Here is a 23,742-nt window from a genome sequence, read left to right as displayed (position 1 = left end):
TAGCCTTAAATCTCTGAAAAACGAAGGGTATGAGGCCTCTTAGTCTCCCCTGTGGACAAAGTGTGCTTTTGGGATCTAGCAGTCATATCCTATATCTCAGAACCTGGAACTAAATGAACCTTAAAAAAAAAAAAATACAAGAGCAATTTAAGAGGTCAGGAGAAATGCCAGAAGTGCCAGTGGTAGGCATCCTTTCCTACCCCCAGCCCCCCAGACCAACCAAGGTCTTCTTGCTGGAGCTGCATTAAAAACACTTTGTCCTGGAGATGATTTCCATGAGACCTATTCCACATGCCCTTGCCAGAGCTTGGCCCCAAGCTTGCATTCCTACTGTCAGAAGGTACTCTTATGCTCAACAAAACAGCTAGATTTCAACCTGCAAACCACAGACAGTTTTAAACTAAAACACGGTAGATTTAGACTAAATATAAGGAAGAAATTTTTATGATGAGAGTGGTGAGACACTGGATCAGGTTCCACAGAAGGGGTGGTTGTTACTGTCCCCAGAGGTATTAAAAAGATGTGTAGACGTGTTGTTAAGGGACGTGGTTCAGTGGTGGACTAGACAGTGTCACGGTGATGGTTGGACTCAGTGACCTTAATGGTGACTGCCAACCTTAATGATTCTATGATTACTCTTGAAATCCATTGTAGACAGTGAGTCCTGATTGTTCCTCATGCTCCCCTCCCCTTCTAAAAATTTCCCTGCATATACCTTAGTTCAGTGCACAGAAGTCCAAACTCTACCTCCACTCCTTTGGATGCTAGAAAACAAACTAAAAAAAAAAACCCAAACCAAACCAAACCAAAAAATAAATTCCAAAACCAGTGTTTCTTTTAATAAGGGAGAGAGTTCATGTAAAGGCAATATTCTATGCTATGAGAAACACTCATTCTCTCTACAGAAAATCAAGAAAGGATCTGTGAGACAGTAGCATTCAAGAAGTACTTTTTTACAACCCTGTGCTAGCCTCATCGCTTCTTGAGAAACAGCTTTCTGGGTAGTTCTCTGAAGAATTTATTATTCCACCCAGTGACTTAAATTTATTCCATATAAAGCAGTTATATTTAGAAAAGTTGCAGTCAAAACCATATGATGCCATCATTGATTTATGTGCACAGCAGCAACAATGACTAATAAAGTTAAAAAGCAGTAAGAGAGGTCTAGCAGATGGGCAAAACATAAAAATAAATGTTCTGATCAAAACACAGATTTAGCAAACCACCAAACCCAGCAGATTCTTGGGAGTTTGGCTTTATTTGGGTTAACTAAGTAAATATAATAGTGTAACAACATTCTTAGCAAATTAAGGCACAGAGCATGGCCAAGGACAGTGGAGCATAATCTGGATATCAGAGGATGAGGCTATCAGAGAGAAAATGCACACCATTCTGTAGCTCAGTTGCACTTTCCCCTCATCACATAAACTTATAAATCCTTTTAGAAGAGCTGCCCTTTCCCACAATCCACACCACTAAAACTAGATGCAGCAATGGTATTTGTGTACTCAAAGCCCTCAGCTACTGTTCCTCACATCATGCCTTCCCAGTTTTTATGAAGTTGCTTTTACTTCAGGAAACTGGGCTCAAACTCAGGGAAGAAGGCACAATAATGCAAGTGTATAAAATGCTGAGCCTTAATGGGACATGTAATTTTGGCAGATAGTTTCTCATTAACAAGGTTTCAACTCAACTGGGCTCCTGTTTCCTGCACCAGGAGAGGAAATATTAGTTTAATAATACTTTTGTATTTGGGAATGTGGCTTCATTATCACTGGGGAATCCAGTGCCATTGCCAGTAGTGGTTTAGGTGAAGATTCTGAAACGCAGCAACTCCCTTATTTCCCATATCTGAGAGCTTTGAACCTGCTCACAGATGGCTAACCCTCTCCTTTTGATCACAGAAGACAGTCACAGGCTTTACTCTGTGATAATAAAAGATGATTTTTTATGTGGACAGCCCTGCTGAACAACCCATTACAATCTGAAAATGAAATAGAATGATTATGAGGAGCATGATTTTCTTGTATACAAGGCTTCTATACAGAACTAACATTTAATTATATCTTTTTGTGCTAAAAAGATCTGAAAGTAGCTTCTAACTGCAATTATAACCTGTGGATGGCAGAACATATTTTCAGAGATAATCATCTGTTCTGGGCAGATAATGAGATTTACATGGCCTGAGACCAAGACTGATGTTTAGAAACACTTAGAGAAATAACTTCTAGAGTGATGATTTCTCAACAACTCTAAATCAATCCAGCTGTAAGGTGCATTTGCCCTGCCATCCTCCATTGCCTTTATGTTTCCTGCCTTCTGCTGGACCTATGGAATCAGACAGTGACAGGAGCAGGACACTGTAAGCACAGCTCTAAACCAGGCTCTTCCTTAGCTGCAGTTCAGTTTTCTACAGACCAATGGCTTTGGTTACAGCTTTTGAACCATGTACAATCCCAGCAGTTCTTTGACTGCTGTAAATGAATAACCTGGTTTGTGCAGCAGCAGCAGCAGCTCAGGAGGATGGGTACTGCAGTGTGCTCACCCTCCAGCCCTGTGTGGTCCCTGGGGCCCAGAGCTTGCAGCCCACCGAGGGACTCCCAGCCTTGGGCAGAAACCCTCTGCACTGCTGGGAGCAGGGCTGGAGGACCTGCCTGTTTGCTGCCAGCTATAATCTCTGGGCCTGAGCAAACCGTCTAACATGCAAACTCACAATGAATAGAGTGTTATAAAAAATATGGCATGCAACTCATATAAGTAGGTTGAATCAGAAACAAAAGCTGAATGCTGTACGAATGAGGAAATTTTGGTCACAGCAGACTGTAGAGCAGTTTTCTCAAATATGCACTTGTTGACTATGGCTGTCTCAGTCTATCAATTCAACATTTTCTAAATTAGGAGGGATTTATATAAACAGAGCATGGTCACTAAGGTGCTGTTTATCGTCTGTCTGCTATAAATATTTATGATCATTCTAAAATTAGCGATTTTTCTAAAGCGTGCATTTGTTTAATACAGTTTCTGACAGTTTCCTTGGAAAATATGCAATTTTGTTTTTATAAGAGAAACAGAGGCAACAGAGAAACCAGCTGAAAATACTGCTACAATGGTGGTCAATCAATGGAGGGTCGTTCTCAGCTGTGAACCGCAGACTCTGCTGTCTGAGAAGAATTCCCTCCTACACACTTCTCCCCAGGGCACACAATCCTTTTCCCACGTGCCCATGCAAACCTATCCATGCCACTCAGGAATATATATAGGAGCAGAGTGCTGGGAGGAAGTGCTGGAGCTGCTGCCTCTGCAATAGAACACGTGTGATCACAGGGAGTGCATCTGCTTACTCAGATCTGGTGTCAGAATGATAATTCACGTCCTCTATGCAGAAATAAAAATAAACTGGGTTCAGGCTGAGTTCAACAATCTAAGGTTGCATATTAGCAGTTACCAATCTTCCTGGGAGGTGAGGCAGTTTCCAAGTTTCCACTAAGAGGAAAGAAACCAGATAAAAGGCTGGTGCATGACGAGGGGCATGGTGCTCACACTGACATGACTCATACTCATTGGTCGTGACTTCAGTGGGCTTTTGTGAGCCATGACTACAGCATCTTTTAGCAGGATTTCCTTGAGTCACTGGCCTGTCTATTACGGATCTATAGATCTGTGGAAGCTGAGCAAGTTTATAGAATAGACTGTTCCTGTTCGTGTACTGCATTACGAATTGTAAAGTGCAACTGTGGGTAGACTGTCAATTCATTTCTATCTTAATCTCTCTTTTGAATAACAAAGCTGTATTAAAAAATTGTAACCATCTCATTGCCAGATCTTGCAAGTAAAATCTGCTCTTAGTACAGAATCACCAAATAAGAATAATAAATTACTGAAAATTATTATTATGAACTTCCAAGTCTCTCACCAAATTCAGTCATCCAAACAGTGTCCCTTCTTCTTGTGTCACTTCCCATTCCCACTCTTCTCCCTTGTTACACAGATACACAGAACATGGATTTCAGAGCAAGAGTTAAACAAGTTTGCTATGGTCCTCCACTTGAACCACTTCAGCAAATCTCAAACATAGAAAAATTGAAATTCATTTACAACAATTTACCAGGAAAATGGGAAATTGGCAAACCGTAAAGAGGAAAACCCACTCCTATAATTCAATCTGCACAAGCTGATAAGATGAATGATTAATGTACTTTTGCAAATGGGAATGAATTTGTCCAAACTGGGAGAAGCCAGGCAGTGGTCATTGAAAGGGAAAGAAGTGTGTTCTGAAAGGAATTTGATGTCACAGGGAATAATTAACTGGACATTGTATTATTTTTGATAAATACCTGATAGTTGTGGTGAGAAGGAAAGAAGAATGAGCCAGACTTTTCTCTGCAGTGACAAGACCAGAGGAAATGGACAAAACCTGAAACATAGGAAATTCCTCTAAAACATAAGAAAACACTTTTTCACTAGGGTGTAGTGAAATACTGAAACAGGTTACCCAGAGAGATTTTGGAGTATCCACCCAAAGTTGGACCAAGCAGAGCCCTGGGCACCAGCCCTGGCTGCAGCTGCTCTGAGCAGAGGATTTGGACCTGACAGCATCCAGAGGTCCCTGGCAACAAACACCTCTTGTGATTCCTCAGTACCTGCACAGAGATCAGAAATATGAGAATAGAAGGACCAGAAACTTATCCACGGTACAGAATTCAAGAAATAGGAGCTGATAATAAATTCTTGAAGTTAATTGCAAAGTTTTGACCATTTGACTTGCTGGAGTAATTTGCTAAGGACTGTTGTGGACATTACAACAATACCAACTGTAAAATCAAATTAGACTTTATTCTAAATATAGTGATGGAACAAGGGGGAATGGCTTTAAACAGGAAGAGGGTCTTTTATTTAATGCTCTATTCTATATAAAGTATATTCTTATACTTCATAAAAGACATTCCTGAATGGGACCTATATTCCAGTGAATTTAAGTTTCCTGGTGCATCCTCCATCTCATGATTTTTATTATGTTCTTTTGGCCTCAGAAAACTGAAAAAATGCAAAATATATTTTTTTGCATAGCATTGTCACCAGGTAGAAAAATCCTACAGTGGGAAGACCAGTGTATATGCCTTTTGAACACCATGAATATATCTTTGAAGAAATAAAAGCACCTTGGAAAAAGAAAATATAGCAAAAGAAAAGCCCTGTACAAGCAATATTTCTCCCTGGGTTGCCCTGCAGGATTGGTCTTTGCAGGGAGAAAGTATTGGTGGATCTCTTAGGCTGTGGTTTTTTAAAAAGAAAAAAAAAATAAATCTCCCAAAGTACAGCTGTAACCACAATGCCCATCTTCGGTAATTCTTTCAGTAATTTGTGGAAGATGTGCCTGCTTCCTTCTGACTACAGAGGATGATCATGATTATGGGCACAGAACTGGAGCTCATGAAGACCTTTTGTGTTCCAAGCTAGCTCAGAGTGTGGGAGCACGTGCACCTGAGCAGCACAATTCCAGCTCACTGTGTCACTGGGACAGCTGCCAGTGCATGCAGTGTGTGGCACATGAACAGAGGGCCTGAAGAGCCTGCTTCAGTTCAAATATTTATCTTGTAGATAACATTCTGATTGGGTCTGTGTAGCCTCTTTGTCCAGCTATATCGTGCTGCAAATGTTCAGGTTACAGCACCCCTTTTGCTGCATGTCCAGCTTCTGTGAAAAGCAGAATATCCTTCCCATCCTTCCCTTTGACTCTGGCAGTTTTCAGAAGTGAAGGTGCTACAGCTTGTCAGCATCTTCTGTGGGACAGCTGGGTAGTGACAGCCTGGGCAGTGCCAGCCTGGGCTCCACACTGGTGTGAGACAGACCAAGAGAGAGCTGGGGGCTGTTTTTCACAGCCTTCTGTCAGGCAGCCAGACCAAATACCTTCAGACACAAAGAGGGCATTTTTAGAATAACTAATGTTCAGCCAGTGACAAGCTAGACAAAGTGGTGTGTTTCAGAAAATTGATGCTCAGGAAGGAAGATTGGGGATATCAGGGAAAGAGGATTCTCAGCTTTAAAGAGCTATATTAAATATGTGCTGAATCTTTTCAAAACGAAAAGAAGTTAAAGTAATTTTGCTAAAACCACCAAGTATGTTTGACCTTTCTTTCCTATAAGCAAAATCTTAGAGTTGAGCTGAGGCCTCCCTCATATGAAAAGATCTTGCTGCCTCTGGTTCCTTTCTAGATGTGGGGAAGATGCCATTTGTAATCTATGTGATTCCAGCCTTTCACCCTAATCTCAGGACCTGCCCATGAGATGGGACTGCATGGCAGATCCTCCTCCCCACAGAAGACAATGCCTTGCCAATGCCTTGGAGCACTCTGGGACAGACCTCTGAATCTGTAAGAATCAGGGCTCAGAATTGTCTGAGACATCTCACCTGCCTTCCCCTCTACCCTTCAAAGCAACTTTGTTTAACAGAAAAGCAAACAAAGGTATCACACATGCACAAAGAGAAATTTAAACAACATTTCTTGCAGTTACAATTGCACTGGGTCCCAGATCCCTTCCTCCCCACCCCCAGACTCGCCAGCCCCCAAGCAAAAGTGACTGGAGAGGCTGCAGCAGCCCTGGCACAAGAGTGCAGAAAGGGCACAACTTGCTCTCTCACATGAGTAAATTTCTAAATACCCACTGTGAGTAAATTAAATACCAACATTATTTGCTAGGACTGGTGCTTTGTTTAAGTGGTTCACCCACAGAGTTCATTTTGTAAAAGAAGTGCAAATAAGCACCACCATTTCTTTTTTAATCTGAATCTGATGACAGGCAGAGTCTGTACCAGTTTCCTGGGCTGCTGAACAGTGGGTCACCTGCCCAGCACATAGAGTATTTCACAAATTGTACAAAATAATTGTTATTGGTGTTCTTTTAAAATTTTTCATTCCTTCAAGGAGAGGAGAGGAGATGAAAAAGAAAAAGAATTGCTAACTTATAACATTTTCTGTTTTTTAAAAAATGTACCAGAATCTTACAGTACATTAAAGATGAAACCATTCAAATTTTGTACTAAAAAAGTTGTATTTAAGTCCTAGGGGAGACTATACCTTTTGATCAGCTTTCATGTGTTTACTAATATGCTGATGTCTAAAAATATGTATGTACCAATCAGAGGTTACCTAAGTTTAATAGATCAAACAGAAACTATAATGTCTGTTAAAATTTAACAGCTGTCTTCTAGCTTGGGTGGCTGCAGACTCCAAAGCCATGGCCAGAATCAAGTAGGAGCTCTCTGGGACTCACCTGATTTGAGCATGGTTAGAGGGTAACCTTTTGAAGGACTGCCAATACAAATGATCCTTCCTGATAACATCTGCTTTGAGCATGATGAAATGGCTCTTGGATCCAATTCACTAAAAATTCTGTCCTCTTTGAACACCTTTCAAGTTAAAAAAAAACAAACCAAAAACAACCAATAAGAATTCCATGAAATTTCAATGAAAGTTGACTCTAATGATAGGTCTAGATTAGACCTAAAGTGGGATTGCCAAGGCACTTTTCAGGTTTTACTAAAAAAAGATATTTGCTCTATAGTGATGCTAATTAATAAATGTCTAATGGGCTGATTTGGGGACTTCACGATGGGACTGAACAACCAACAGCAGAGCCTTTTCTCATTTAGCTTGCATGGGCTGCTGAAATCAGACCTCTTCCTCAGTTCTCCTAGGATGAACTTAGAGCAATGAATGTTGTTTGCAGACACAGATCTCCCTGCTGGAGCTGGGATGTGAAGGCACTGGTATTCTCATTCCCTCATCTCCCTCCTTTCCCCAATACAATAGTACCATTTTTTAGTGTGCAGCTTGTGTTGAAAGTACCACAGAGCCCAGACTTGGACAACTGCAGCTATGCAATAGAGAATTTTAGTTCACACTGAGCTTCAAAAGTCTCTTCTAGGTAGTACTTTGACAAATGGGAACTTGAATGTGCCCTGTACATACCTTGCTTTGCATCTGGGAAGGTGAAGGGAAATACTAGGCACATCTTTTCGGTCCATTTTCCTTACTGTTTATTCCAATAATGCAGATGTAAGAAAGTTTTGTCTGGAACATGTTTCTTCATTTGTGGCAGGATTTCCTAAACTTCTGATGGCTGATCCTCCTGCTTCAGGAAAAGGAGCAAATTCTTGGCACTTGGCACTTTTCTGTGTGCCCTGCATGCTTCCTCCCCATCCCCATCCTGAGCCACTTTGGATGACCCCAAGGCATGTCACCATTGCCTCAGGCTTTGTTTTCTCAAAAACATCAACTCAGATTGTCCTTTCAAAAAATAACCCCCCTAACAGCTCCTCTTTAATGCCAGTATTTTAAGAGGTTACTTGCTGCCACTGTGAATGTCAGTATTCACCCCATCTATACCCCTTGTTTGACACAGATTTCTCCTGCTATCCTATTAGCAAAGTATTACCACTTTTAAATCCAATTATCATTAATTCCAAAGACAGTCAGCAGTGAAAGCTCTTTGGTAGTTTTAGAGGTTGGAAATAAGTGTCACTGGTTCAACTTTATGTTTGTTTATATTTTTAAAATCAGGTGCTGGCTTTATCCCAGGACTGAGAGCGTGAACTCCTCTACTTCAGGCACAGGGTCCCTAGGCATGACCAAAATGTTACAGGGATTCCTGAAGTTCTGCAGCAAATTTCAGCCTCTGTTGGAGATACAATGGAGCAAACTTCCAGCAGAATGAAGAACCTCTGCTTTCAGTAAAATTAACAGCTACCACCGAATTGTGTTAACACATACATAGTGCTTCAATTCCATCTGCCTGGTTCAAAAGCACGTGTAAACTTGGATTTTAGGATATAACACTCAAAGAGCTGATGTAGGCAAGTAAGGAGGTGGTGACAAAGCTGTAAGCTTTTGTTGTGACCTCTGCAGCAAAAAGCAGAGATGACTTGTCTGGTTATGGGAGAAATCCTGACAAAATCCTGTGCCACAAATGAGCTGCATGAAATGTTTCTGAAATGTGAGAACCTTCTTCTTATTAATATATTTTAGAACACAATCTCCCACTAATATTTTCCATAAACACACAGGACAACTCTGCTGCAGCACAATAAACCATTTCTTGGCTCTGTGCTTTTTGTATTTGAACACCCTTCCCTGGATTCTCCTCTCAGCTAAAAGAGAGGGGTTGTTTCAGCAATTGGCAAACAAAAATGTAAGTACTCTGAAGTTTAATGAACTAAATTCATGTCATGAACTAGAGGCCTTCCCTTCCTCTCCTGCCTCCTCAAGCAAGTTTTTCAACTGGCCTCTATGCAAGTTTTTAAACTTCTTTAAAAGCAATACTGACAAAAAAATTAAATCAAAGTAGCTTTCACTCTCTCTTCATACCTACTAGCTATTACATATGGAAATACCTTGCAACTAATTTCCAAAAGGCTGGTATGTGGACCAATAGATTCACTTTCTAGACACAGAAAACACAATCTCCCCTGCAAACAGCGCAAGTGCTTCCTGGTGTTACAGATGACCTGTTCACACAGTGCAACTCCACAGGTCTCATCCAGCCATACTGGAACCAAAGCCAGCTCTGGGTAGTTACACTAAATAAAATCACACTAAATAAAAATTGTCAGTTATGTTTAAGCAGTGAACATTTCTATCTCAGATCTACACAGCCGTGATACGAACTCGGACACAGAGAGGATCCACACCACAAACACAAAACACAGACACCAGGAGTTATATTGCTCTGGTTCTGGTTCTATTAAACCCTCCTTAGGGAATTTTGTGACTGAAAAGAGGGAATTTCATGCTGTCAATGTTTCTAGCAGCTGTGCTGGGGTCACAGCAAATGGTATGCCAAACCTGACTGCACCTCACCAGGCACTGAGGAGCAGGAAGGGCCACTGTGGTAAGGAAATGGTGGCAGGAAAAAGGCAATTTGGTAAAAAGGAACAAGAGCAGCACTCTAGCACTCCAGCCCCTTGCTTTGACCCAGGAATAATAGAAGTTGAGGCTGGCTGCAAGTTTGTGGTATTATGCTGTCTCTCACAGACTCAGAACTCAGTTATCCTATTTGCCCTCTGCAAAGCTTCCCATGAAGAAATAAAACAGTCATGAGCTTGTGTTGGTTTGCAGCAAAAAACAACCATAATATATAGGGACATAGGCTGCACTTTCTTGCTCTGTCAATACAATGCTAATAGTCCTGGAGACCATTGTCCTGGGGAAAACTTTATTTGGAAGTATGGACACCCCTCTGCTTAAGTACGGTGAAGGTTTTGGTAAATAATTATTCCATGAATATATGAAGTCTGATACTTTAATAATAATTTAAAAAAAGCTGAATATGGATCAATCTTGGGGTAAGGTGATAAAGAACATCATATTTCTTGTGAGGGAAAGTGGGCTGCTCTAATACTTATCAGCATAATTCTTTATTGATGCTATCAGCTTTCAACAACTGACTAGAAGTGGTAGGTTTAGCACCCCTCAAGAGTGCCACACTCTTTCAAGAAATTGCAAAGGATGCCCAGAAACACAAAGTATGTTTCTTAGGCTGTGATGATGTTATTGAGAGTGGGCTGAGCTAGATGCAGAGAAACATGAAACAACCATATAAAGGCAAAGAAAGTCTGTTGTAATCACTGGCTGAGTTAAATCTATATTTGTAAGAAGTGTGTCAACTCAGCCAACAGAAGCTGGCAACTATGTGTGTGCAGTTAGCTTTTCCAAAGGAAGGCCAAAGTAAAACTAGAGTGTTTATTCTGGCATCAAGATAGTCTCACCCCAGCTGAAATCTCAGCTATGTTTGTTCTAAGTTCAGCATTATCTTAATTCTACTCAGTGTATTATTATTCCTTTCAGATACACAGACATTCTTGAAACAAATAATAATCTCCATCCAGAAATGATGTTTCTGGGGAAGGTTAGTGCTGGTGAGGTTACCTGACCATTTAGCAAGCAATAAAGGCAACCACAATCTGCTGTCCTTCAGTATCAGGAGATTTTATAAAACCCTGCATTGCTCTCACTTTTTCATATGGAAAAATAAGCCTAGGGAGATCATCTGATGTACTGTAGGGTCAATAATTACCAGTATTGTTGCAGTCTCACTTGAGAAAATTGACAACATATCATAATTCCAAGGTAAAGGTTATTGGTTTTCAAACCAGAACAATAACAAAGTGCACCAATATTTGCAAAAGTCATGTCACACACAAACTATGCAGCTGTACTAAACCCAAAAGCAAAATAATCACATTAACCTTATCAGAGAGAGGTCTGTGGCTGCCTTCATTTACTCAGGTGTGTTCTGGAGTTGTCTGGGAGCTGCAGTAAGATGGGTAGAGCATCACTGGAGTCTTGAAAGAAGCTATGGAGAGTGAGTGGAATATTGCTGTGGTTGGGATGAGTTCCCGGGAAAGGGACAGAATTAAAGGGACTCCCCATGCTCTACCAAAGGTGGGTGGGTGCTGCTGTGTGCATGCTGCAGGTGGTGGAGGGGATACTTGTCCCAGGAGTGGGATGCTGGTGACTCTGCCTAAACCTGGGTAAGCATCAGTTGTGGTCCCACCAGGAGCAGCTTGGTGCTCCCAGGCTTGACCAGGACTGCTCCCGCACCTCCTGGCTGGCAGGGAGGGACAGTGTGGAGCCACCAAGCTCTGCCCAGAGCCAGGCTCCATGTCCAATATGTCTTGTCTGCTCCACAAGCCTTGCAGGGCTGCTCCTGGGCACCAGCTGCTGCCTGCTCTGGATCACACAAAAGCTCTGATACAGAGCCAGGTGCTCTGCACAGAAGCCCTTGCCAGGTCTCAGGAGCTTCAGGCCGGTTCCTTCATCACAAAACCCCCTTCATTTTCCATCAAATCACTTGCACTTACTCTCCAAGGTGCATGACTATCTGTGAGAAGTAAAAAAGAACAGGAAAAATAGCAAAAGAAACCTAAAAACTGTAATTACTTTATGGAAAAAATCTCACAGAATACAAAAATGAAGACTGAATTTTACAGAAAGAGTCCCACAGAAATTATAATGTGAAGTCTAAAGAATTTTATCAAGAACTATTACTTGTTCTTTTCATCTCAACCTGTATTCCTTCTAGAGGTTTCTGCAAGCCTGAAAATTCCACTTATAAAGCAATACATTATAATTTGGACCTTACATAAAGATTTCCAGAGGAATCATTCCTTCTGCAAATCAGCAATTTCATATTTGAATGAGAGTTCACCTTTAGCATTCATTATTATTGTTCTAACTGAACAGTTTTAGGAAACAGTTTTTGCTACCTTGCAAATGCACTTCAGTGAAGTACTGCAAGATAGAAAAGATAATTACCTTTGTATCTTTTTATGGCTACCCATTAAAGACACCTGCAATGGGGATGAACATTGTCATCTAAGTTCCCACAAACATATTTATGCCTCATAGCAGGACATGAGTTACATTCAGAGCTAGATTTGTATCTTTATCCATACAATTCCAGCTGTGATGAAAGTATTAGGGATATTAGTCATTGCCAATTGCCAGTCCCAATATACCAGTAGATGTAACAGCCTACTATTCCTAGATGGGAATTTAATGGTCTGCTAGGTTGGCATAAACACATCCAGTGTCTAGCTGCTGGAAAGAAGGACTTTGGTACCCCAGTGATTCACAATACTCATCTCCCAGAGAAGGCAGACACACAAAATGTATCAGTCTGAGTTTAAAATATGATATAATTTTGTAAATTGTATTATCCAGACTTATCATGCATGTATCAGCTTTGAACTTAATCTTGGCATTAGCTGACTATTCCCCAGAGACGTACCTTGCCAACGAGATGTACTTTCATTACTTTCCTATTTGATTTTTATAATACTAATCCTGAGGCAGGCTTGAAAAAGCAGAACAGTGGTTAAATCCCCATCTGGTTTTGCAGAAAGTTTGTGGAGGTTGGAAAAGGGCTTAGGAAAGGATAATTTACTACAGATACATAGCTTTCAGATCAAATTTAGCAACATGACCAGCCCTAGGGAAACAGGACAGGCTTTGCTACTGAAATCCTTGCAGATTTATTGCCATATCCATGACCTTACAATTTGCATGAGATGCTGTCTCTTGCCATCAGCTGTTCAAGATGCTGATGCTCTGCCCTCAGCAGTAAACTGGCACCAGAGGAGAGGGCAGGCTCCTATGATATGCTATGGCTCATGTAGCAGATGAACCATTTCCATTTAGTAATCTGTTTTTTTTTCATTCAGTTTTTCTTTTTTTTCCTGGCACCTGATAGATGAGTTGGCTTTTGTAATCTTCTGAATCCTGTGATCATTCATTGTTTTACTGAACTGGTAACAACACAGGACTTGGGAATATGCAGGGGAAGAAAAGGGTACTTTAGTTAGTCTGCCATTTCCCTTTTAATCTGTCTGTTCATGCTCAGAAGTCTGACTACAGCAGAAAGAAGTGTGTGAGCCTTGGGGAGTGGGCTCAGCCAAATCTGCTTTGCTCATGGATGCTCAGAGGCAGTTGCTGTCACAGACAAGGCCTAATGCAAAACTAAATTTATAAAGTCAGAAATTTTAGGTAAAAGGAACATGAACTGTTCTTTCTTTCGCTTTATTCCCCATCTCTCTGCAAGCTGCTGTGCTCACCTTTAAGAGAATTGTCTGCAATGAGACATGACAGCAAGAGTATTGGAAAGGTGCTCAAGAGTAGTCTTAAACAGCGTTTTTGCTTGCCTGAAGCATGCCTGTGATTGCCAAGTCACACTGACACATTAATCCCAGAGCCTTGTTACTGAGAGGGCAGCTGATAGCCTTGGCACAAGAAGTTGTTTCTTCAGCTGCAAATTCAGTCCAGCTCACAAACAGACTTTGGCTCCATCCTGGAGAAGCAATGTTGGATTCCTCCCCTGTGGGCTGTTACCTGAAGTCTTGAAAGAGCACAAAACAAGGGAAATAATCTCCTTCTCAAAATCAGCAATTTCACCCTTGAAGAAGAGAGAGCTCATCTTTAACAAAGCTAAATTAAATAAAGGTAAATTAAATTATAGTTCCATTTGAAGAGTTTTGTGAAACTGTGGGACTGGGACTGAAGGCACAGCCCTCTGCCAGGAGAAAGCTCCTACTGATGAAGCAGACCACTGGTGGGGCCAGAGCCCACAAAAACCCAGCTTTAGAGAGCGAGTGCCAGACACCTGGTTACTCTACTCTAAGTAGTCTGATGTCCACAATACACAAATGCCAGCATTAAGTGAAAGTTCTGTGCTTAAAGAATGCATTATTATATTTAGAAAGTAGAGGTAATTCGGTGGTGAATTAGAATTAGATAAAGAAAATATTTAACAATGGTTAACAAATTTATAACGCAAGACTGAGTATGTTCCTGCAGAGGAAATACTTACAGGTTTTTTAAGAACAGATTTCTTGACTCTTTTTTTATATCTTAAAGTGTCAACACTCTTTTGGGCAAACATCAGACTGAAGTGAACATTTATGTGGAGATACGGGCAGATTCCTGCTTAGTGTGAACTTGCACCTTTAGGATGGAGGATGGCTCTGCTTGTTTGAATAGATGTCTTTTTGCTAATACTCTGAATTACAGCTCTTGGTGCTGACAATATACATGACTCCAGCAAGCTCTCCACATGAACTCCATGCCAACCTATCAAGAGCATTTCTTGCCTTGGACCAAGTCAAAGTTCTTCAACAAGTTTAGAGGACAACTGGCAAACACCTCATCCCCTATTGAAACAGAGGGAAAAACAGCAACAGATCAAGTGATTAGTGGACAAACACCCAACTATTTCAGAATAAATAGGAAAAACAGACTGGAAAAGTAGTCTATTTTTTGTTGTTGTCTTAGAAGTATTTACAAAATGTGATTTTGATGAAGTTAAAGGTGATGATTTATACAAACCCATGTTGAGACACCAATACAAACACGTACCTGCAGAAACTGCGAAGGTTAAACATTCTGGACAGTGATTTACTTTATTCATTCAGGCTCATCATTCCAAAATAAACATTCAAAAGTGGTCAACAGTTTTGCAAGAGAGTCTTTGTAAGGAAGGCACTACCTGCAGATCAGTGCCAGGTCTGTACCTCCTGCAGCGGTCACATCCTCAGGGCAGCTGCACACTGGTGACACAGAGTCCTGGAATGGAATGGAATAGAATGGTCAAACTCACCTCAGGCACAACTTCATCTTGAACCAGGGGAGTTATACTGGAATATAAATAGGCACAGTTAAGCCCAAACACAGAATTGGAACAGCTCATTTATGATACTATTAGTTCTCAACTGAATAGGATGCATGTAAAATGGTTTAAATGTACGCTGCATAAATACCCATGGGAAACAGACACAAAAGTGCTCGTGGTGTTTTTTCTTTTTTCTTCACAGTATATTCAGAACCACAGTGTTCCTGCAGCTGATTATGGTCTCTCCCACAGATTGGAGAGTTATAAGCCCATTTGAATCTATTTTCCTTGTCTTGACAAAAATCAGTTCACTAAAAAATGAGAGGTTCCTTGAAAAATATGCATAATGTTTGGTGCAATAGTACTTCAAGGCAGAGGGGAAAACCTACAGGACTGCTATTTACCTGAAAACAAACACCTCCTCAATTAAAACTGAAAGTATTTGTGTTCCAAGGGTTTATAAGAAGTAACTTAATAATAAGGCAATTTAAGAATATACAGAGGGGATAACAGCTTCATGTGGTTTTGGTGCACTCTATGCTTTATATAAACATTCACAAAACATTCAAGTTTGATAAAGGGGAGAAATATTAGAAAATAAAGATTGAAATATGCCTTTTCATTGTGCAGATTGCAATTCTATGTGCAAAGTTATGATTTTTATACATAAGGAAAGAATGATGAAGTTGTTAAGTTTGGGGAACATCTTTTGTAAACCACTGAGTATATAAATAGTTGTATTAAAGTCTTTGCCAATCAAGTTGTCAAACTGAAATTTCTACAGTCAAAACTTGAGTTCTGTAATGACAGCATTTTTACAAGTTGGCAAGTATGGGATTCATCCAGAGCCCACTGAAATCAGTGATCATTTTTATGGGCTTGAATAAGTCCTTTAACAGGATATGCGCCATAATGCAAATGACACAGCATTCTCAACACCTATCTCTGCAAAATTGCTTGAAGCTTTATAATAAAAAAGGATTATTTTCAGCTTAGAATTTTTCAGCATATTAAAAATTCAAAGTCTCATTGAGGCTCAAAATGCATATTTTTCAATACAGTATTTTTCAAAGCTTTCTGTATTTAATTTACCCATATGAAAAAACCCAGCTAATGAGTAGAAGAGAGAACCAGAAGTCATGAAATCCAGGTTGGGTTCAAATCTGAACATGATCTTGTGCAAAATAGTTTATTCTTCAGTGATGGAAAGAGTTTCAAAGTGCCATAAGCATGCTCTCCTCCAGCACTTGAAATGCAAAGATTTTTCTACTAACTAAATCTGCAAAAAACAATTAAACTTCTTTTTTCAATTATCTGCAACCCAGTAGAGAGTTTTGCAGAAGAAATGGTCTATAAAGAATTCATAAATTTTCACTGGCTGCTAAGGCTCTTGCAAATACCCACTAAGAAATTATATATACAAATCTCCCCATATGTTATAGAAGTGGTAATTTTAGGATGCCTAGAATCTTGCTTGTTCACAGAGAATTACTATCCAGTGTGGGATGTGGACTTGAATATTAAAAAGTAACAGTAAGAATTGGTGATAAGGCCTCTTTCTCTCATAGAAGAAGACAAACTGGCATGAGGAAATAAATCCCCCACCCGATGTGAAGGGCGGGTGAGTGTGGGATGCAGAGGTTCCCTGCCTGCTCCACTCAGTGGCTATTGAGCTCAAAGCCTGACCCAACACCAGAGCTCTCTAGAGAGAAGGCAGTTCCTCCAGAGAAAATAATCCTTCCAGTCCTTCAGGGTCCAGGCTTCTTCAGAGGTTTATGAAGACTTGAAGGCTCATTGGAGCCCAAAGATTGTAGTGCTGATATAAGGATAAAACATGTAATTTTCAGAGTTCAATAATAAAAAAAGAAGTTAGTAATAAGCTATGTAATAACTGGACAATTTTCCAGGATGGCTTTCACAGTATTCTCTGTATTTTCAGCCAATAATGTATTTCTGGCTTGTTATTTTTGCACATTGCTCAGGAAAATTGCACACTGAGATATGAAGAAGAATGGTAATTTAGTTTTTAGACTTACCACACTTCCCAGAATACTTTCTTGTTCTCGGGCCCTTTTGTCCATGGTTCACACCTGCCTTGTGACTGGGAGGGAGAGTTTCAGGCATGACTCCTGAGCACTATTAATATGTGGTTTAGCTAACAAATCATAATATTTACAGGAAACAAGGATTGCAATCAAATTACACAATCACAGAATGGCTTGGGTTGGAAAGAACCTTAAAAATCATCTAGTTCCAAACCCCTTGACACGGGCAGGGACACCTTCCACTAGACCACGTTACTCACAGCCCCATTTAGATCAGTCCTGGACATCTCCAAGGATTGGGAGCCCACAACTTCTCTGGGCATCCCACTCCAGTGTCTCACCACCCTCACAGTAAAGAATTTCTCCCCAATATCTAATCTAGCCTGTTCTCCAGCTTAAGGCCATTTCTTCTTGTCCTATCACCTCATACCTTTGTCAAAGGTCCCTCTCCAGCTCACTTGTAGCCCCTCAGTACTGTACTGTACTGTAAGGTCTTCCTGGCACCTTCTCTTCTCCAGGCTGAACAGCCCCAACTCTCAGCTTGTCTTTATGAGAGAGGTGCTCCAGACTTGAGATTGACTTAGTAGCCCTTCTCTGGACTCAATCCAACAGGTCAATGTCCTTGTGTTGGGACCCTCACAGCTGGAAAAAGTACTCCATGTGGGGTCCCAAGATAAAACAAAAGTGTAGTGGGGGCTATTTTATCTTCCTGAGGTGAGGAAGTAGAAAGTCACGGTTCCCACTGAAGCAGAAATGAAGTTTTTATTCTACTTGGAGATGTTTCTGAGAGCAGCCACAGAAGTTAAAAGCTCATGCAGCACTCATGACAGAACCCTATTCTCTGTGAGTGACTCAGTATGCTCATCTGGAGGAAGAGAGGACCAGCCTCCCTCTGCCAGATTCAAACCACAGATTTAGGAACTCAAGGGTTATGGACAACAAAAATTCAAGTCCTGCCTTCAGAATGCAGATTCTCCCCCTCATTAGTAAATACTCTGACCACCTGAGTGTTGAATGGGACAGGCAGAAAAGCATGGCACCTTCCTCACTTTGTAAATCAAGTATTTCTCCCCACAAAGCTCATAATTTGAAATTAGCCATTAAATTTTATCAGCAACAGTGGATCAAATGAAAGCCTCTAGTGGGGTCTGAATACCAAAGAGATAATTGCTATAGGTTTGAATAACTGCAAGTATGAAAAAGCCTGTAGATGTATTTTATGGGTGCTCTATTTATTAAATGCAATTTCTGATGTATATCATATAAATATATCTATAACATCTTACTGCAAAAATCAGACACCTTTGCTACAAAAGTAAGTCATTGGTGAAATAAGCACTTACACTAAGGGCTAGATGCAATGCTGAAGGTCAGGAGCAGTTACAAAGTAGAACATTGCCCTAGAATTACCTCGGTGTTTAATTTCCTTCAACCATAGCCAGCCTGTGCTCTGCTTATGGGCAGTCTGGGAACCATACCAATAAATCCACTGAAACAAAATCCAAATCCAAAAAAACTGCCCTTACATACATAAAAATGAACAAATATTTTCTCTTTATATGCATGTTGCCAACATGTGGTTTGGTGTTTTCTGTCTTCACATTCTGCCTGTGCTAAAATGAGGGAGATGAGAAAGGCTGTTACCCAGTTTTACAAGTTATAGTGGATATATATTGTCCAGCATGTTAAGATAATATGAAACTACTTTATTTAACTGCTTTGGACTGGTAATATTCAATAATTGTGATGAAGCTCTGATATTAACAATAAATTTCTACAATAATTTATATCACTGCTTTTAGGTTTGATAAACTATATGAAAAATTCATTGCTATTACAAATAAAAAGCTCTAAGATTCTGTTTGGTGCAGATGTTTTATCTTTTATTCTGCAATAACTGACACAAATGAGGCAATGACATCAATGTTGTACATTTCCAAAACTGTCTTGATTTAAAAAACTCAAGGAAAGTCACCAACCAGCTGGCTGACAACTTGGTAGTAGTACCTGATCCATCTGAAACACAAGCATTTCCTGCTGTTTTTCTCCTTTGACCCTTGATTTGGAAAGAAACTGGGCTTCAAATTGAGTGAAGTAATCACAGAGATATCTAGATGCAACTTCTTAGGGAAGAATGCTAGTGGCAGAAATTTAGCACTTCAGGGTTTTGCATTTAGGGTATTTTACAGGACAGCTCTGTGGCCACATACTACAAAGCATGATCAAGTGAAACCTAAAAGAGGCAGATAGATTGTAGGGGATTTTTTAATAATTATTTTCTTCAAAATAAATTAATAGTATTTGACCTACTAATCCTATCAATTTCAAATTTATTTGCTCATTTCCACTTATCAAATTCTAGCAAAACCTGTTTGAAAAAGATTGGGAAATCATGAATGGAATACTGAGCCAAAATACCCAGAGAGCTTCAGCTGTGATCTAGCCTTCATTGACTGAGTGACACAAACAAGTGGCAATGACTTCAAAGTGAAAAACTGGGAAGCACTCAGAGCTGAAGGGAAGGGCTGCAGCTGACTTGCTTCACTGCCAAACCCTGCTGCAGCCTCTCTGCTGGCTCAGCAAACAATGTCTCCCACCAGCATGGATCAGGCTGGCTTAAAAATGGGTCCCTCTAGACAGACTTGACTAGATTCTGTTAAACTCTTCAGCTTTCTACTTATTGTTGAAAAGGTTGGGATTTCATATGGTGCAAGACAAGCCTTGGCTTCTTTCTCACTCCTATGTGGGGCTCAGTTGCTCAATTCTGACATTCAAAGCAGAAGAAACTCATGACTAATAGAAATTAGGCAAGCATGGGCTATGACAAGATCAGTAGAGAAAAAAGCAAACATCCCCAAGGTAATTCAAATAACAAGCTAGTGGCAACAAAAAGGAAGAGCAGATTGAGTTGCAATGACTGATCTGAAGCTTGCAGTGTTTTCCATCCCTCAGGTATTTTTGTCCCAAGATATCTTCAATATGTAGCATCTGTCTAGCTCCTCAAAGAAGAGAGAACAGCACAGCAATTCTCTCCATGTCCCCCTGCCATCACTTTGAACCCATTGTTTCTAACCTGCCTTTCTTTTTTTTCTTGAGGCAGAGACACAAGTTGCACCCTAGAGACCAAAGTTATTATCCTTTTGCAGCAGCTATATCTATGTATTCTTCCTTAATATTAGAATCACTTTGATTTATGAAAATGTGCTGCAAATAGAGGATTGACATCACATGTAGCTAGGATAAGGACAGACAAGCCAAATAACTCATGAGTGCAAATGACAACTCAGTTCTAAAATGCCTGTTAAATTCCCCTGTGTAAGTTACACTGTGTTTTGAGAAAATACAAAATAAAACATTATACCTAGAGAAGAAAAACCCCCAAACCTAGAAAAAATGGTCACAAATAACCAATGGAATGGTTTTCTAATCTAGGAAAATTCAAAGTGAAAGCCTCTATTTCTTTATCATTGTTCAATTACATATCTACTGTACTATGAATGACAGTAGATCTTGAACAGGGTGAAAGGCAGCAGAACTATACAAAGAATACAGATTGTTGCTATAAGTAATGACAGGAGAAATTAATCTAGGATTGGTTGCATTGCATGAAAGTAGCAATTTCATCTTCCCAGTACACCTACAAGTATGAAAATGCTAACTGAATGTATGATTAAGCATAGCAGCTGTGCTTATGTCATATAGAATTAATAAGCCCTACTAATAAAGCCAGCAACAAATAAATTGAGAAGAAAGGGCAGAAGATAAACTTTGCACCATAGAATAGGAAAGTTACAAATGAAAACCACACAACTACAGCTACCACATGGGGATGTAAGCAGAGATAAAAAAATTCCAACACTATCACTTTCACATAAAAACTTACTCCTAACACATCTCCTGTTTTTGTTACATGCCTACAGCAGTTCACACGAAGCCAACCAGGGAATGAGGAACAGAAGACACAGTTGTTGATGTTATCTCAATACCTCTGATTATAGGATGGTGTTTAATGTTTAAAATCTGGTATAGGAAAATAAAACTAATTTCTAAATTTCTAAACTAATTTCATTGAGATTTTAGTTCTGTACCTGAGACTTCTTGGCCAACATTGTAGACTGTTGAAGAAACTGACTTCCCTTTTTGAAATGAAGAATTAATGGGTATTAAATTTGTCAGTGTAAGATATATATGAAAACATCCCCTGTAAGGCTGTGAAACCCATCACCAGTAGAAACTGGGCTAGGAGATTATCAATAGGAAGAAAGCAAACATCCCCCTGGTATTTAAAACACAGCTTAGTTTTAATACCCCAGGAGATTTCAGCCCCTATCTGGCAACTAACAAAGCAATGTAAACAATTATTGACTTGGAATGCTTTTCATATATTTTCAGTAACTTCCAGTAGAACAAGCTACTGGAAATAAGAGTTTTCACCTTCCAGAATGTGCCATTTGATGTAACAGCCTAATGCTTTTCAACTAATATGCAGAAATATGATATTGAATAGATTTTGGATCCTAAAGCAAAACCACCCAAACCAAAATGCAACAAGCTTTTTTATGTGCAATGGTAACAAATGTCTGTTATTACTTTAGAACTTTCAGTTTGGATGGAAACTGAGTGCTTTCAGTGCTTGGGAAAGCTTTTCTTTCATGGTAAAAATTGCCCAGAAAGTTGGAATTTCAAAAGAAAAATGATGAAGAACACTTTATTGATATCAGTCCAATCAGACAATGCAATAAGCACTACACAGAGGTGCATGTAGGAAAATATTATAGTTTACTCAAATTTTAGCTTTATCTAACACAGTTATTGAATTAAAGGAAGTAATTTCAATTCATAAACTCCCTAAGATATTCTGCTCTAGAAAAAGAAGACTTCATCAGGTAAGGAAATAAAATTAGATTTCTCCAACTATAAAGCAATTCCATAATTCCATCAAAATATTAAGGAAACAAATTTCTTCTATTCTGCTAGTGTGCTCACCCCTATTTTACTTATCTGGTATGGTTAAATACATTTTCTATTAACAAATATTAAAGACTTATTATCAATTTAATATCTCAAAACATGTTTTGTCTGGGTGTTCAAGTATCTGAGCAGGATACTTCTCCACCTTGGAATCCAGAAAGATTTGGGAAAAGATTCCTCTTTAAAGTAGATGAGCAAGATGACAAAATTAAGCACTTTCTTTGCTAGTGTGGCACATTACCGCTAATCAAGGCCAATTATTAAAAGACACAAGCAGTACATTTGCTGCCACCACACTCTTTGGAAACCAGGAATGTGAGGTTACATAAACTCAACATAAGAAAACCAAAACCAAGACCCACATGTTTGAGTTTAAACCCTATGGCTTTCAAAAATGACTGTGGTTTGATTACTTTATATCCAGCTGGATTGGGTTTTCCAGAGGACAAAACAGAGTTCTTGAGTTCCACAGTATTGCTACTGATACAAAACAAATAGCAAAAGAAATTAATCTGCTAGAGCAGAGATTGAATGTACACTGAGTAAAGTCACCCATTGATAAGATGTTTGAATTACATAACGTAGCTACAAATAGTTCTGTTCTGGTAATGCCAGTGGGGGCTGGATTGTTATTAACCATGGAATTGCAGCAGCCAGAGAGCCTGGTGTGAAGATAACTAATGACTCTGAGAACAGATTCATCTCTCCTGGCTAATAAGAAATCATGTTGAAGCAGCAAATAAACAGGAAGCCCTTAAATTAAACCTGAACATCATATATCTACAGAATTTAGGACGCCTCTCATGGGAAGAAAATACTGCATCAAAAAGTAAAAGTCTCACCCACTACAAGTACCAAATCATTAAATTGATGCCAAAAAGAAATATGGTAAATGAAGCCTTTCTGTAGTAGACACAAGAAGACACAAGACATTAATTGATATATCCTTTGATAATGCATACAGGCATTACTTGACTCTAGTGCTACAAAAGAGTCCAGAAATGAATTTAGTTTGCCCAACTTATGTGAACTTCTCCCACCCTTCCAGTGTCTAATGAGCAACTGCTTCACCAGATCATCTAAAAAAAAAATCTTTCAGTCTTCCTTGACCAATTGTGTTTTACATAAAACCATTGGGGTTCAAAGAATTCAGTAAGAATTTAATTAACAATTTGAAAGGTGCAGAGCACTGGGACCATTTTTGCTCGTTAATTTAACAACAAAAGTTACTTCACTATTAATTAGAACATTTCTAATACAAGTGAAACAGCTGTGGCAGTCCAAGCCATCTCATTATTATTTTCTTATACACATGAATATTTAAAAGTGCAAGGAACTTCAATAACAAAAACACCAGTACAGACCCTGAAAAAATAAAAATAGAAATAGACTGAAAAATTACTTGATCCAAACAAATTTATTGGAAAAAAAGTAGGAGCTCTAGAAGAAGAAACACATTGTTGTCTGACAGTCAGGACATGAAACCAGAGGCTTTGAGGGACCTTTCAGATATTTTCATTTTTTCAGGAAGGAGTTCTGAAAGAATATGAAATACCACAGCTAT

General features: G+C 39.5%; 1 protein-coding gene and 1 long non-coding RNA gene across 5 annotated transcripts in view; both read right to left on the bottom strand.

Moving 5' to 3' along the window:
• The window catches only part of LOC107207110, a 45,483-nt gene extending 32,477 nt beyond the window's left edge, over positions 1-13,006 (bottom strand). For 2 of the 4 annotated variants that reach the window (XR_004498126.1, XR_004498127.1), the window contains exons 1-5: positions 11,246-13,006; positions 7,971-8,133; positions 7,273-7,408; positions 4,335-4,640; positions 3,914-3,976 (exon numbers count right to left, since the gene is read on the bottom strand). This is a non-coding gene — a long non-coding RNA (uncharacterized LOC107207110). The remainder of the gene's footprint in view (positions 1-3,913; positions 3,977-4,334; positions 4,641-7,272; positions 7,409-7,970; positions 8,134-11,245) is intronic. The other 2 variants (XR_004498129.1, XR_001522616.2) reach the window with 2 other exon arrangements.
• Positions 13,007-13,605: 599 nt separating this feature from the next.
• The window catches only part of HECTD2 (HECT domain E3 ubiquitin protein ligase 2), a 45,582-nt gene continuing 35,445 nt past the window's right edge, over positions 13,606-23,742 (bottom strand). The window contains exons 21-23 of the transcript XR_004498101.1: positions 14,910-15,116; positions 14,365-14,704; positions 13,606-13,893 (exon numbers count right to left, since the gene is read on the bottom strand). The gene's annotated coding sequence lies outside the window, so the exon portion shown is untranslated. The remainder of the gene's footprint in view (positions 13,894-14,364; positions 14,705-14,909; positions 15,117-23,742) is intronic.

This window comes from Parus major, chromosome 6 (genome assembly GCF_001522545.3).
Source record: "Parus major isolate Abel chromosome 6, Parus_major1.1, whole genome shotgun sequence".
In the NCBI taxonomy this organism is placed as follows: domain Eukaryota; kingdom Metazoa; phylum Chordata; class Aves; order Passeriformes; family Paridae; genus Parus; species Parus major.
Note: the sequence above shows the minus strand (reverse complement) of the source record. Positions and strands in the feature narration are given on the sequence as shown.